Genomic DNA, 14362 nt, shown 5'->3' on the forward strand with positions numbered 1-14362 from the left:
ATGAACAAAGTAAGTGTCTTTACCCGTGAACACTTATTTTTCTTGAAATTGTGTGTGTCCTCTCTTTATTGTACTCACCCTTAGGCGCTTATAAATTTAATCCTGATAATATGAGTTTTGTGGAAAAAATGAATCTGTTTTAAATCCCTTTGTTTATAAGCCTTTAAGCCTTGAATGATTTGATATTCTTAACAAGCCTAAACATTTAATGCTGAACCTGAATTTGTCTCGATAAAAAACCCCTCCTATAATATAAGGTGTAACAAGCAGAACATGATGCAGCAAATCCACTTAAACAAGTTTGAGTGATATTAAAGATGACATGTCTTTGCTGTGGGTGACTGACTTAATAATGAGTTCAACACTTTTGAGTCAGAAAAAGTCTTTAAGCCATTGTGACCCGACATGTTCATGGTTGTGTGTCATTATAATGAGGGAAGAAAAGAGAAATTCTGTCACATGGGATTAAATTAAATAACACTTGATGTGAAAATACCTTTGATTTCTGAGCAAATGAGGTCATAATCAAAGTCATCCAGTAAATAACTGGTATTGTATGTTGAACAGGTGATATTAATTTGAATGCAGAGTTTTAATCATAAGTTATGTTAATCATATGTATTGAACTTTTATTGTTCGTCTATTGCATTTAGCGGAAATCTTAAAAATCTAGCTTAAGTGCTAAATCACAGCAAAACCAAAGATACCACATGCGTTAATATAGAATGAGAGTGATGAGTCTGTGAAAAATGATCAGATGCTGGCATGGACCACATACAGCTCATACTGCTGACTGCACTGCTTACAAAAATAAATCATACAGTCTTGCATACTGTAAAAGCATATGGACGACGACTTTGATACGTGTTAAACAGTCAACGCTGAGACAAAACCTACAGCCTGAAAGAATACATAACAATCAAATATCGGTTTCTCTATAAACTTTGAATTCAGGTGCAAATGTGAGTTTTTCTGAACATGTAATACGTTGTAATGTTACAGCTGTACAATAAACAATACCCAGAACTTTAAACACATGGCAGCAGTGTAATGAGGTGGGCGTAATGAGCAGTAAATGTAGCCTAATACATTAGATTAAACATTTACATTGACAAATGTTGTTCGTCTGCAGTTGTCATTGCTGCCTATGTTGTTGAGAACGACCATTAAAGAGCGGAACTTATGTACACCTGTAGATCATAGGAGAAGACCAAGGGTCGTCAATACCGAACAAAATACTCCCGCACACTGTCAGAGATTATTTTTTTAAATCAACGCTTCAGTACACCGTTGTGGTTGCTGCACGCAGTACAACAACACTTGTGTTTTCGTCATCCTCAAACTAACAAAACATTTCCAGAGTGTTATTATTTGTGCCTCCGTACATGCTACGTTGTCCATGTGGGTTAACTTAACGTACAGTATGTAGGTAAAAAGGTAAAATGACCAGGAAGCTTAAGCAACGTATAAGTGAAAATAAAAGCTCTATTTGTATTAATGACTGAGATTATCCCGTAGCTGGACATTTTAGCTAGGACAAACATAACATCTCTACTTTATAGTTTTGTGACATTGAAAAAGTCAGTCTGCCACCTAGAGGTGGCGATCTTGACGGGCTGAAACAAGAAGCCTTAAATATTGAGATGTTCTCTGTGATTTTTCGGAAATACCGTCTATTTTGTACTCATTTTATATCTTTGTATTTGTGTAGTTTATTTATGTAGCACATTTCAACAACAAGGCAATTCAAAGTACTTTACAAAAAAATGCAAAGCATAAAGAAATAATGCAAAAGAAACAAATAATACATTGACATTTAAATACATTTTTAAAAAAGTAATTAAAGAGTCAGGAGCGCAGAAATAAAAAACAAGCTAAAATAGAATATCACAGGTATAAAACACAAGAATCAAAGTTACAGTGCTGTGCAAGTTATGAATAATTATTTCATTTAATAAAAAGCAGCAAGGGGAGAAGTTAAACCCCTGGATACAATGTTCAGCTGGTGTATTCTTAATAGTTTATATAATAGTTATCCAGCCTACAAACTCACACTTAGCAGTGCACTTTTCCCCAATGAGTGATTGTTTGGTGGCTCGTTCAACAAGACGTGTGGGACAAGACGTGTGTTCATGTTTGTAAGTCAGATGAGAAGGAGACTGTATCAGGAAAGCTGACGTGTTTGTGGGTTGTTGTTTAAAGTGTGTGGCTCTTGTGTTCTGTAACAGGCGGCACAAAGGAGAACACAGGACAAGTGATTTACAGAGCAGGAACAAAATGCTATTATACTTCAGTTGGCGTTTTCTCAAATCCACACAAATTAAGTGGATGGAGTTAAATTTCTGAAAGCAGGCAGTTTTGTAGCTGCAAGGATGCAGAGCTCAGCACGTTGTTTATTCAGATCTGAACGAGAGCCAAATGTTAACATGGACCTTTTTGTTGTTGTCGTTGAAGTGGTTGTTTTGTGGTTTTTTGGTATGTCTTATCTTAATTGTAGGCAATTGTATTGTATCATTGTATGACTGTTGAACATAAAAAGTATTGAACAGGAAGAGAACATAGACCACAATGAACATAACACTGCATGAGACAATTTGCCAGAGTGACTGCGAGGCTCTAATAAAACATTCCCTTTTCGTGAAATACACTGATGAGATAAATCCAGGGGAAAGTCATTATCGTTTATCTTGATTAAACTGATTCCTTTATTAAATCTCTACGAATCACACGGGAGGATATGTAAATGAAAGGAGGCAGAAGATAAGATAACTGGATGGACTTTTCTAATATTTTGCAGATAAGAGCTCTATTATAATAGAATATGCTTCTTTTCAATCAACTGTAGATTTCAAATCCCCAAAGGAAAAACAGCACTGACTGAGGGAACAAAAGAAGAAGCAAGAAGCTCAAGCTAAAACTTACTCGAAAGGGTCATACGTGGAAGCAGGAGCGCCTGACAAAAGTACTTGACACTTGATACTTATTGTGTTTTTGCCCACTACTGTTGATGCAGAGATAGAGGACAAACGGAAGGTCTATCTATATACAAAGTGTTACTCTCATGTTTATGTGGCCTCATACATTTCAATATACAAATCCCTTGGTAAGTAGCGCGCGCACACACACACACACACACACACACACACACACACACACACACACACACACACACACACACACACACACACACACACACACACACGGCAAAGCATTATTGACCTATACATTTGGTGAAAAAGATACACTTACATCTGGTTACACCCTGCATGCCCTCGGTGCTGTGAAATGGTCTCTAGTGTACAGTCTGCACTTTACTTTCATACATCAGTGGAATCTGATTTACACTTCAAAGCAACAGAGCGAGGGACAGGGGGAGGGAGAAAAGACGGAGAGGGAAGAAAAAGGGGAGAGAGAGAGAGAGGAGAGACAAGGAGGAAAAGAGACTGAGTGGCCGCTGGCTTAGTTTTGATTAGATTTTCATTAAGCAAGAGAACAGTAAAGTAAAATCAATTAAAGTGTGAAATTTCGGTCCCCTTTGGTCACTGCAGGTTAGTGTGTCCCTGCCATCAGGACGAGCAGGGAAGAGCGCTCCACACCCAGCTGTTACAGTAAAAGATCCAGACGCAGCTTTGATTAGCGACTCCATCTCCTCTGTTGCTTTCCTTTGTTTCCTTTGTTGCTCAAGGGGGGCACGAGCAACTAACCTCGGCCTCTGCTAGAGCTGTGAGCTGCTTCCTTTTATTAGACGCTGCTATGAAGTCAAGACTGTGAACTGCCTGCTTCATCGATAAAAAAAAACAACTAAGTCTGAACTCGAAGATGGTAAGGTGCTGCTTAGCGTACCTAAAATAGCTCTGACCTCACTCTTATAGCTTAGAATAGCAGGCATCATTTACTTTATAATAAACTGGATCAAGAGTGCACACACACACACACACACACACACACACACACACACACACACACACACACACACACACACACACACACACACCATGCACCGCTGTCTCCAGAGATTCTGATTTTGTATGGTTGCAGGGTAAAATCCACATGAATCATCTAATTATCCTTTGTTTTTTGTGCATTTTTAAATAATACACTGACGACCAAAGTGATGAAAAAAAGTGTAATTATTATGAATCAAAGCATCATGAGTTTTGGGACTTTTTCAAATCATATGTAGTTGACCAAAAAACGTTCTTCCTAAACACTAGAGCCTGCAGAAAACAGTTTTACTCCTTAAATCTCAGACACACTCTTTAGAAGGCTTTGGAATAAGCTTTATAGCCAGACATGGACTTTGTTCTTTCATTCGCTAAATCAGCATCAGAAACTAATAAGTAAACCATTCGTGCCTGACAAACAATATGGGACCTTATGTTGCCTGACAGATGTTCAGAAGAAATGAGATGGATAAGACAAAAGTCTTAATTTGGATCAAGTGTGATTTGGAGAGAAACAGGGAAACAACAAAGAGCTTTTTGTACAGTAGCTATTTATAGGAAAAACACATCTTTCTTATCTTTCTTTTCCATTAATTGCAAAAAGTGTTCTGTTTTGAATTAAGATCAGAGAGATTGTAACAATAAATAACTTGCCGTGCTCTTCATTTGTCTTAATAATGAGGTCTACATCTAAATCTAATCCTATTATCTACATATAAACCTATTTCACACATCATATTATGTTTTAATGTATATTGTATAAAGGCAAATCATAGACTTAAAAAACGACAGCATCAGTTGTTTCAGCAACAACTATAAATGAATCATGCACATATATGTCGCCCCTCTCTTACACCAATAAATCGTTTTGCTCTTCAATGAAAAACATTTGAAGCACATTTGTTAACAAATGGCTGAATATTCTCTAAAGATGACGGCCATGGAAAAGCCTAAATGCTACTAAAGGCCACCTTTAGTAGCACCAAGTTACCAAACCAGCTCTGTACTGTGACCATAGCGTTGTCACCTCATAAAACGGGTGTAACGGTAATGGAAGGCACAGAAAATTGATGTTGTCCTGATGATAAGAGCGTCAGATCATAAAATGCTTCTATGTGATGTTCTAAAGGAGAAATTACGCGTTTCGTTGTTCAATTTGAAGACTTGTGGGAGACAGACTTGTAATACAATATAACTGGATGTACGTCAACTAGGAACTGTGAAACAATATGTCATGTTTTTTACACATTTTGCTTGTTGCCAGTGCTGCATTTTCAGTAACTAATGTATTTTATGTTTTGCTATTACAGCATGTACCTGAGAAATAACTTTTCATGCATGATGCGCATGTTGACCTAGCTAGCTAGCAAGTGGCGCCAAATTAGGATAGCGGTTCAAGGTAATGTCATCAAAGTGGATATTTGATCTCTTTTTAAAACCTCCCACTGAGCCAGCTAAACACCTGAGAGAGAGAGAGAGAGAGAGAGAGAGAGAGAGAGAGAGAGAGAGAGAGAGAGAGAGAGAGAGAGAGAGAGAGAGACAGAGAGAGACAGAAACAACAGCTGACAAGTTCTCTATCTTTCTAATCTCTATCCAATTCCTGACTGAGTGTCATCACTGGGATTATTAAAGTTGTATCCCACAATGCAGCAAATAAAAACAAGATTGGTATTTTCTCTATGAAGGACTGTATAAAAACAAACAAGCTTTGAAATTATTTACATGCGAACATTCTGCAATATCAAATTATAAAGACCTTTTTCTTTAACATCCTTTCTGCAGATGTCTGATGTCAAAATAAGATAAAGCAGAGATGCAGGACCACCACAAAGGTATAATTTTAGACAAACTAACTGATCTCGCCCTTGAGGTACATTGAGTAGTAAAAATTAATTGGCTCCCTCAAACAACAGCATCAAATCCCAATACCTATGTTTGCAAATGGGATGTAATGGGTATACACATACATGCTGAGCTGGCTTAATAGTGTCTCCCCCTGAGCTCCCTGCTGGGTCACTACGGGTGATTCACACAGCAAGAGCACGTTCAGTATCATCAATGAAACCTGCAAACCACAGGTCGGCTCCTTTTAACAGCCTGTCCTCGGTTACTCCTTCTGATCAGAGCGCTAATGGCCTCTGCAGGAAGGAGTCGAAGGCATTTTGCTGAGCAAAGTGGAAGTTCTTAGTTTCCTGTGACCAGTCAATGGTATGTGTACATTCGCTGGTGCCGCTGTTAAACTGAAAGAAATTGGTGGTGAGTGCAGGTGACAGAATCATTTTGGGACTAAATTAAATCTGGTCTCCTGGTGCACAATGTAGGAGAAGTGTTTGCTCGTGGGATTTACCAATTGAAGTACAATGTACGGACCTTCTGAACCTACGGAGAGGTTTTATCCAACTTTGCAGATATTCTTAGGTCTTGGAGCTTTATTGCATTTTTTAGCCCATTGTTGTGGTTTTCCAGCCCACAACTTTACTGTTTGGTTCAGTGTCATCGCTTGAGTTTGATAAACTATGTCAGTGTTGTTTAACGGCCAAAATATAAATGATTGTAGGTTCACATTTTGTGTACTGTATTTCATTACTTTGAGTTTTAGTCATATATGCTTGCTGTGTTTTAATGTTTTAATGAATTGCCAGATGACAATTGTAAACCTTTGTGGATGATAAAGTTATATTCTACTCTATTCTATTCTGAAAATCTGTTTCTTATGTTCCACTATCAAACATGTCAAAGCCAAAGAAGTGGGTCATGCATGAGCAGATGGTAATCAGATTCTTAATAAAAACTTTTTTTTCACACTGTTCATTCACGAACTGTGTCAGGAGATTTAGAAAACATCTTGCATGATAGCTAACTTTTAGGCAGACATCAAATAACTCTAAGATTACCACACGCTGCAGCCCGAGCATGACAAACATGCAAACATGGTTATTTCCTCTTTATAAACCGAACACAACAAGATATGTATGTGTGTGTTGTCTGCTGAGCAGCTACTTCAAGGCCCCAAACATCAGCAGTGTTAAACAGATAGAATACAGAATGAGATGCAAACAGTCTGTGTACCCGTTGTAATTAAAACAGCATAATAATTATAGAACTATAATTTAATCTGACACGACGATCTTTCAGTTAAGGCCTTAATATTCACAGTCTTCCTCTCTGGTTTTGCCTCATATTCCAAATATGTTTAACATATTTGGAAACTCCTCTCCTGTCTGTCTATCAAGGCAACTTTTTAAGCCCCAGTAAGCTAAATAAACCTAAAACATACATGAGGATGACATTTGATGACGTTGGTTGGATTGTCATTTGTTGATTCTTATCCTGCGCGTGTTAATCAGATTCACAGCCAGTGAGCAGGAATCACTGGACAGTGACCTTGAGGAAAGCATCTTACCAACCTAATTAATTCATTACTGTTTTCTCCAAGTCCATAAATCAACTTGTCACTCTGCAACTGGCAACAGATGTAGAGGACAGTAGACAATCTATTACGTTCATGTATAAGTGCTGATACAAAACACCATTTTGTTGTGGATGAGAGGACACGGTTGCTAAGCAGAAGGGTTTTCAGCTTCTTTCAGCAACATCATTTGCTGAGAGGTTATTGTTCATTGATTTAGACTGTCGCTTATAATATACAATAGTTCAAGTGTTAAAAACTAAAACTAGTGATTTGCTGCAACTATTTCTCACCTTATTATAAAAAAGATCAATACCTCTTACATGAAAAATAAATAAAGAATTTCAATATAGATCGCCACAATAATCACGTTATAGTTGGTGATACAGAGATTTAAGCTTTCAATCTTTTCAAGAAGATCTGGTTGAAATGGCCATCACACAATACATTCCCATATATACACAATGTACACTGTATATTCAATAATGTCACAATTGCAAGTCCTTATTACCGGCTTTTATTAATGCTTATTTCCGTACATGGCCTTAATTTCTGACACAATTTAAAAGGCTTAATCTTTACAACTGGTCCAGTAATTGTGAAACATTTTGTAATAACACAGTAATAATGGGGTTGTATTATGATTAGTGGTCAACTGATATAGATTTTATATCCAATTTTATTTTGTTATTTTGTTTGCATCTGAGAAAATACAACAATTTATTAATATTAACAATGGAGACACACAATTTCTGAAATTAAATGAACATTTATTTCACACTGTTACTGTCTGTAATGTCTTTGTCTTAGTATATCTGCATGGTCTGCAGTGCACTTATAATAAAAAATGATATCTGAGTAATACTTAGGTTTAATATTCATCTATTTATTAGGTTAATTATCTGGTAAAAAAAAAATTATGTATGCACTATATGGCAATTTATTCTCACAGTAACAACCCCATATACTCTTACATGGCCTTTCGGTCTTATCATGCTGACATAAAACCACAATAAAATGTTTGTTGCATCTGTCTCTGATTTCACTATCAAACATCATCTCACTGGATCTTATGTTACCAGTGTTCCTGTGAGCTCTGATACTCCTCCAGGGCTGTTCATAGAGTGTGTTACCTCCCAGTACCCTGTGTCTGACCGACCAGTGTTTTGTTCAGCTGTGGACCTCTCTGAACTCAGCAGTCTCACTTACCTGACTGCACCCCCCACCCACGCAGCCTTTAATCCTCTAAGTAACGGGTATTAAAGCTCAGCACCTTAACAAAGGATGTCCTTCAAGCTTTGTGCTGAATGACTGAGTTCAGGATGTGATTTTCAAAATGTAAAGGTTATTGGAAAAAGCATACATTGTTATCAGCACACAGAATTCTGAACAAACTAATAACTCACATGTGTATGCACAATTGAGAGGAGTAAAAACCTGAGGGATACATTTTAAATAGTTGCCTCTTGCTACTGAAGTTGCTAATGCATGGATCTCACGGCTAATTGTATTGGAGGGTGGCTTTTTATGCCATTTTCAAACATTAAAATTGGTCATTTCCCACATACTGTTCACCTGGATCCTACTATGTTCCTTTACTGCGTGTCTTCTACTATGCAGTTATTTATTTTTCAGACTGTTAGCTCAACCAATTTTTCAGTGGAACCAAATTAAAGTTTCAAATGGTTTTTGATAAAGAAACAAGTGCACAGAGGGGAACACTGGATCTGATGGTAGAGCAAGCACATGCCGTCTGCCCACAATGGTAATGATTGCAATACCAGCTGGCTACCCTCCATGGGCTTAGTCAACCATTGATGCAAGAAACACAAATTCTCAAATGTTCTTCCATTCCTTGTTGTCACAACACGAGAGTGACAGAGAGGGAGAACGTTTTTTAATACGTCATTGAAGAAGTACAGTAGCTTGAAATGTATCCAGTGACTTTGCAGCAACAAGTCAATGTAGCAACAAATTCATAAATGTGACCCTGATCTGGGATTTATTCGCTTGTTCAGGCTACTATCACTTTACTGAAGCTTCTGTCCAGTGAGTTGAGCAGACATGTCCTCGCATGTGTCTACTGTATGAAGACCTTCGTGACCTGCATGCCTGTATGGCCCAAACTCCCTCTCCCTGAGGGTCTCCTGGAGGTCTGCAGATCTAAAAAACCTGCGCTTGCTCATGAAGTGTCACTAGATATTACAGGTCACAGCAGATATCTGTATGTAGTGCGTGATTGGGTTGCAAACTCTCCCTGTGAGCACTTTGTCGCTACACTAAATAAAGAGAAAACAAAGTCACAGACTGAAAGCTGTCGGGACTACTAATAACCTTTTATAAATACTGCACGCCGCACTGCAGCCTGCTGTTGCTGCAAAAAAACATACAAAAGAAAAACAAAACTGTGAATGATATTGTATATATATCCATGTATCATCCCTATTTATGCGTCAAGGCTAACAATACAGAGGTGTGGGCACATGGTACACAGATACATCTTGTTTAGGAGAAGCAGGTCAATCAAACTGCGGTGTAATGTGTGTTGGCAGGGTATGAAAGTAGATTTAGGTTGTGTATTGTCTTTTTATAGGACTGCACCAAGATTCATTTAAAGGTGTTTCCATGCTCAGAAGGAATCAAACTTTGCAACTTATGCCAATTGTTACTCAATTAAAAACAGGAATGGAAGCAAAAAGAGATAATTTAGAAGTCATGTCATCCTCTGTTTCCCGACAACATCCGTCTTACACCAACTGAGTAACTATGCAAAACTGTACGATGTAATGTTCCACACATGACATGCTTCTGTTCTATAAATCACATCAATCAGCTTGTACATCTGTTTCTCTGCTTGAAATGTGTCATCTGCTAAGTGAGAGAGAAAGTAAAATGAATTAATGATGATGTGCAACAGTGACAACCGAAGAATTGTGATTTTCTCACTTGGCTTTCAAAGTTGTGCCTCAACTTTTTTCAACATTTTTGCTGGATAAAATACAGATTGTTTTGCAGTAAATACTGAAAAGCATCCCACTTCCTCAGGTCTTTAAAACAAATAATGTCATAGATCAAAACTTAATAAACACAGTCAATGTCTTGTAAAGGGCTTAACCCTGACTTTAGATTATTCTAATACTTTGTTTACTGCAGTCTGTAAATTCAGCTGCAGATGTTGATTGCTGTGTAATTCCGTCTCTTATTTACAGTAATGTTTTCCCTCAGGCCATGCTTTTTTTGCTTGCTCTATATTTGGAAAGCAAATAATCCCAAGCTTCCCCCCCCCACCCCCCCAAACACCTCATTTGTACCCTGCAGCCCACACAACATTATGTCTCCATTTTGCTACAGCGCAGGTAGTGTTGTTTTGATGTGTTCTCATTTACATCAGCAACAATAAATAAGCAAGTAAAAAATACACACATACACACAGTATATTAGATCTCAGGAAACTGTTCTCTGGATCATCAAAAGTCACTTAAAAAGAAACACATATTTGCTTCACACAGACCTTTGGTATAAATATAAATAGGCTATAAGCTGAAAACAGAACACTTACAGTGTACAGCAATCCTGCACAAACACAGTGTTGTAGAGCAACGCTCCAAAACCCTTCACTCTCCTGTTTTTCCTTTAAACCCCCAGTTTGTTTTTGTATCCTGTTTGTCTAGTTCACCTGGGAGGTTTCACAATCCTTGATGTGAATGTTGACCATGTTGCAGTGCAGTGCAATGCAGTTTAAGACAGTATAATGCAGTAAAATGTGATGTGAGTCTAAATTATTTTGCCACTGGTTAGATATTAAGAAATGTTTAGTCTTAAATCAACCCAGTTATGTGGTAATGAGAGAGATGAATATTTAAATGTTTCTTTTACATTTCTATGAGCATTACAATACAGATAATGTAAGTCTTCTTTTAGTTTTTCTGTTTAAAAAAGCAGAAGCAACATTTATCATGATGCTCTTCACTGACAGGCTGGTTAAAAGAATGTTTTCAGTGCACATACTCCACTGGGCTGCCTGATTATAACGGAGAAACATCAAAATGTAACATCATATCTTAACATCATTACTAATTAGCCAAATTCCATTTTGACAGCTGTTTCATGCTCAAATCTGATAATTCCTCATTCCTCAAGGATTAGTTTTTCCAGGAATGGTTCAATAAACATGCAAGTGATTTAAACTTCAGGGGCTTTACTTGCAATCGCATTGAGTATCTGTTTATGGAGATGGAGACCTACCATGACCAAATTTAGCAGAAACATGAAAGGCAAAAGGGTGAGTATTTGCCGGCATTCATGTGGAACATCTTGCAAAAACATTCATTTTGAGAGGAAAATATAGCACCGCGGATCAAAAAAGGTGTTCTTAATATAATGCACACTGAGTTCACAGCTGCACCATGAAAATGAGGTCTGAAATTCTCCTCAATTTCTGGACACCAGGAGCTCCCAGCACAGAGGAATGAAAGGCTTTACTTTATCAGTACATTTCCCTGCATGAACAAGAGGATCTACTGAGGCAGTACATTTATTTTTCAGTGAAGAGACCTCTAATTCTTTTTGCTTAATTGCATTCAGGGATTCTATTGTTTGGTTTTTATCTGCCAGCTTTTTTCCTTCCAAACAATTTCTCTATTCACCCATGGCTCCCTGACAGACACCACACAGTGTCTGAGGCTGGGCAATTCACCTCAATAAAGCTAATTAATTTAAGAAAACAAAAGGCTGGGTAAGAAAAATACCAGTAGTTGGAGTCATTAGGAAAAACCTATTTGACTAATATGAGACTGTAAAGAGGATTAAATGATGCAGCTACAGTAAGGTAAAAATACAAATGAATCAGTATGTATTTAGCCATTTTAACTTTAAACTAGTATCTTTAATGTTTTAAATCAATATATTGTTTGTACATGGTTGTAAAATACAAAAACGCTGAGCTTGAAAGTGAAAGCTGTTTGTGCTCGTCAGTACCTGGTTAATAATGCCAATACAATGTGATGCAATATATTTCTATAACATGCAATGACTACTGGTAATGTGAAAGGGATTGCTCGTAGTGACAATCCCACAGAGAGTTATCACCCGACTCTGCAGTTCCCCCACGCTCACGGAGCGTTTCGACTTTCATTGTTTTGTTTTTACTGTTTTGGTTCACTCTCACCGCTCTCATCGGCTTCCTATTTGGTCTCAGCAGGAAACCCACTGTACACTATACCTTCTCAATATGAAACAACATTCAGACACAGTTATTGACTGGCTGGTGAACATATAGAAGCATTTAGTAGCTAAAGAACCAGATATTTCCCCAAGGAGTTGGTGGAGACCAAGAACAGATGGTAGCTAGTAGCTGAGTGGTTACAGCGCATGCCATATCATCTCAATGTATCGGGTTCGATTTTGACCTTGAGATCTTTGTTGCATGTCTCACCCCTCTCTGTCTTCTTAATTTATTCGCTGTCATCTGTCAAATAGGAACAAAAATGAACAAAAACAAAAAATCCTGAAAATAAAGAAAATAAATAGGACTCCAATTTAAGGTTTTAATAATAAATCAGAAACCCCTTTACAGAATATGAAGATAGGGTCCTGGCTCATACCTACTTGAAATAGAACATAAGAAAAGTGCAGAAGGGGTTGGATTTGCTTTGCATGGTCTTCAAACCAGTAGCACATTCAAACCAATTCCACCTTTACTGACTCGTGTTCATCATCCAGGAGTCGGTGTTTACTTCTTTGAGCTGAGCAGCCCACAGTGGAGAAAGATATCCAGATGGACAGTCCAGTAAAGTAAAGTCACTATTCTTGACTCTTTGTAAGGTAACTGACTCTGAGCTGTCTTTCCTCAAAACCTGTGAGTGGATCATCTCACTTGACCAGAAGCCATGGACACCTGCTCAGTGCTTCAGAGTCTTTCTCTGTGTTTGGACTGTTACACCAGCATTATGCCATTATTAGCCAAGTCTTTTTGAATTAAGGTTTGGCTCAGGAAATAGAGGCTAAGAAACAGACTGCAATATTAAATTGAGCCAATAAATACACAGATTGAATCCAAAAATAGAAACAAGAGATCAGGTGGATGGTTGGTTGGGCAGGTAGAAAGTCACAGCTTACCTTTTGAAAGTCAAAGCTTACCTTTTGAAAGTCACAGTTTACTTTTTGAAAGTCACAGTTTACCTTCTTAGCCCCGGATACAGCAACCTATTTATTTATTTATTTGATTGCCTGAAATTTTCAAGCACTGTGGAGCAAAGCAAAAAGACAAAAGAATGAGACTGCAGCACATATTTTCTTCAAATACGGGTTTAAGAAACATGACCACACTCCACAGCGGATGTTTTCTTTTTCAGATAATGGAGTACAGTGGTTAAAATACTGCAATAAAAAACAAAAGGGCACAAAGTCTAAAGTCCTGCAAGGTTGCTGCCATTATTTTTTATTGATATGACCCCAAGCTAAAAATGTAGATTTTGCTCTGAGCGTAGTGCTAGAGAAAAGGCCGTAGCATAATAAAAATCAAATGGATTTATTTCCACTGGGAGCATGAATGTGCTCAACAAGTGTTGTTTCTTTGACCTGAGGATGGTGCCAGAGAAAAGCTCACGTAGTTTCCAGATTGGAATAGCCTGATCATATCCACAACAAATGTCATGGCCTGTAGATTCAGAAAATAACATGTAAATCGTTGCGTAAGAGGAATCTTTGACTTTTTTGAATTTTATTATTTTAGGACCATGAATGTCTGTACCAAATATCCTTCAATTATATTGAAAACTGTCCGGTAATTGTTGAGAAGGGCATCCATCAGTGGCTGAGACTAAAAAAGCTGTGGAGAGTGTCACATTGATTTGTGATGTTACGTTCAATGAGGAGTGTCATCCTGGCAGCAACAGAAACCAATATCATGTCCACTGTATGATATGCCTCAAGGGTAGTGAGTACGAAGAGAATGTTATTAGTTTAAGGATGGACCCTTGAGGTACATCACATGATATTCATGCTTTAC

The sequence above is a fragment of the Cottoperca gobio genome, chromosome 3, assembly GCF_900634415.1.
Source record: "Cottoperca gobio chromosome 3, fCotGob3.1, whole genome shotgun sequence".
Lineage (NCBI taxonomy): Eukaryota > Metazoa > Chordata > Actinopteri > Perciformes > Bovichtidae > Cottoperca > Cottoperca gobio.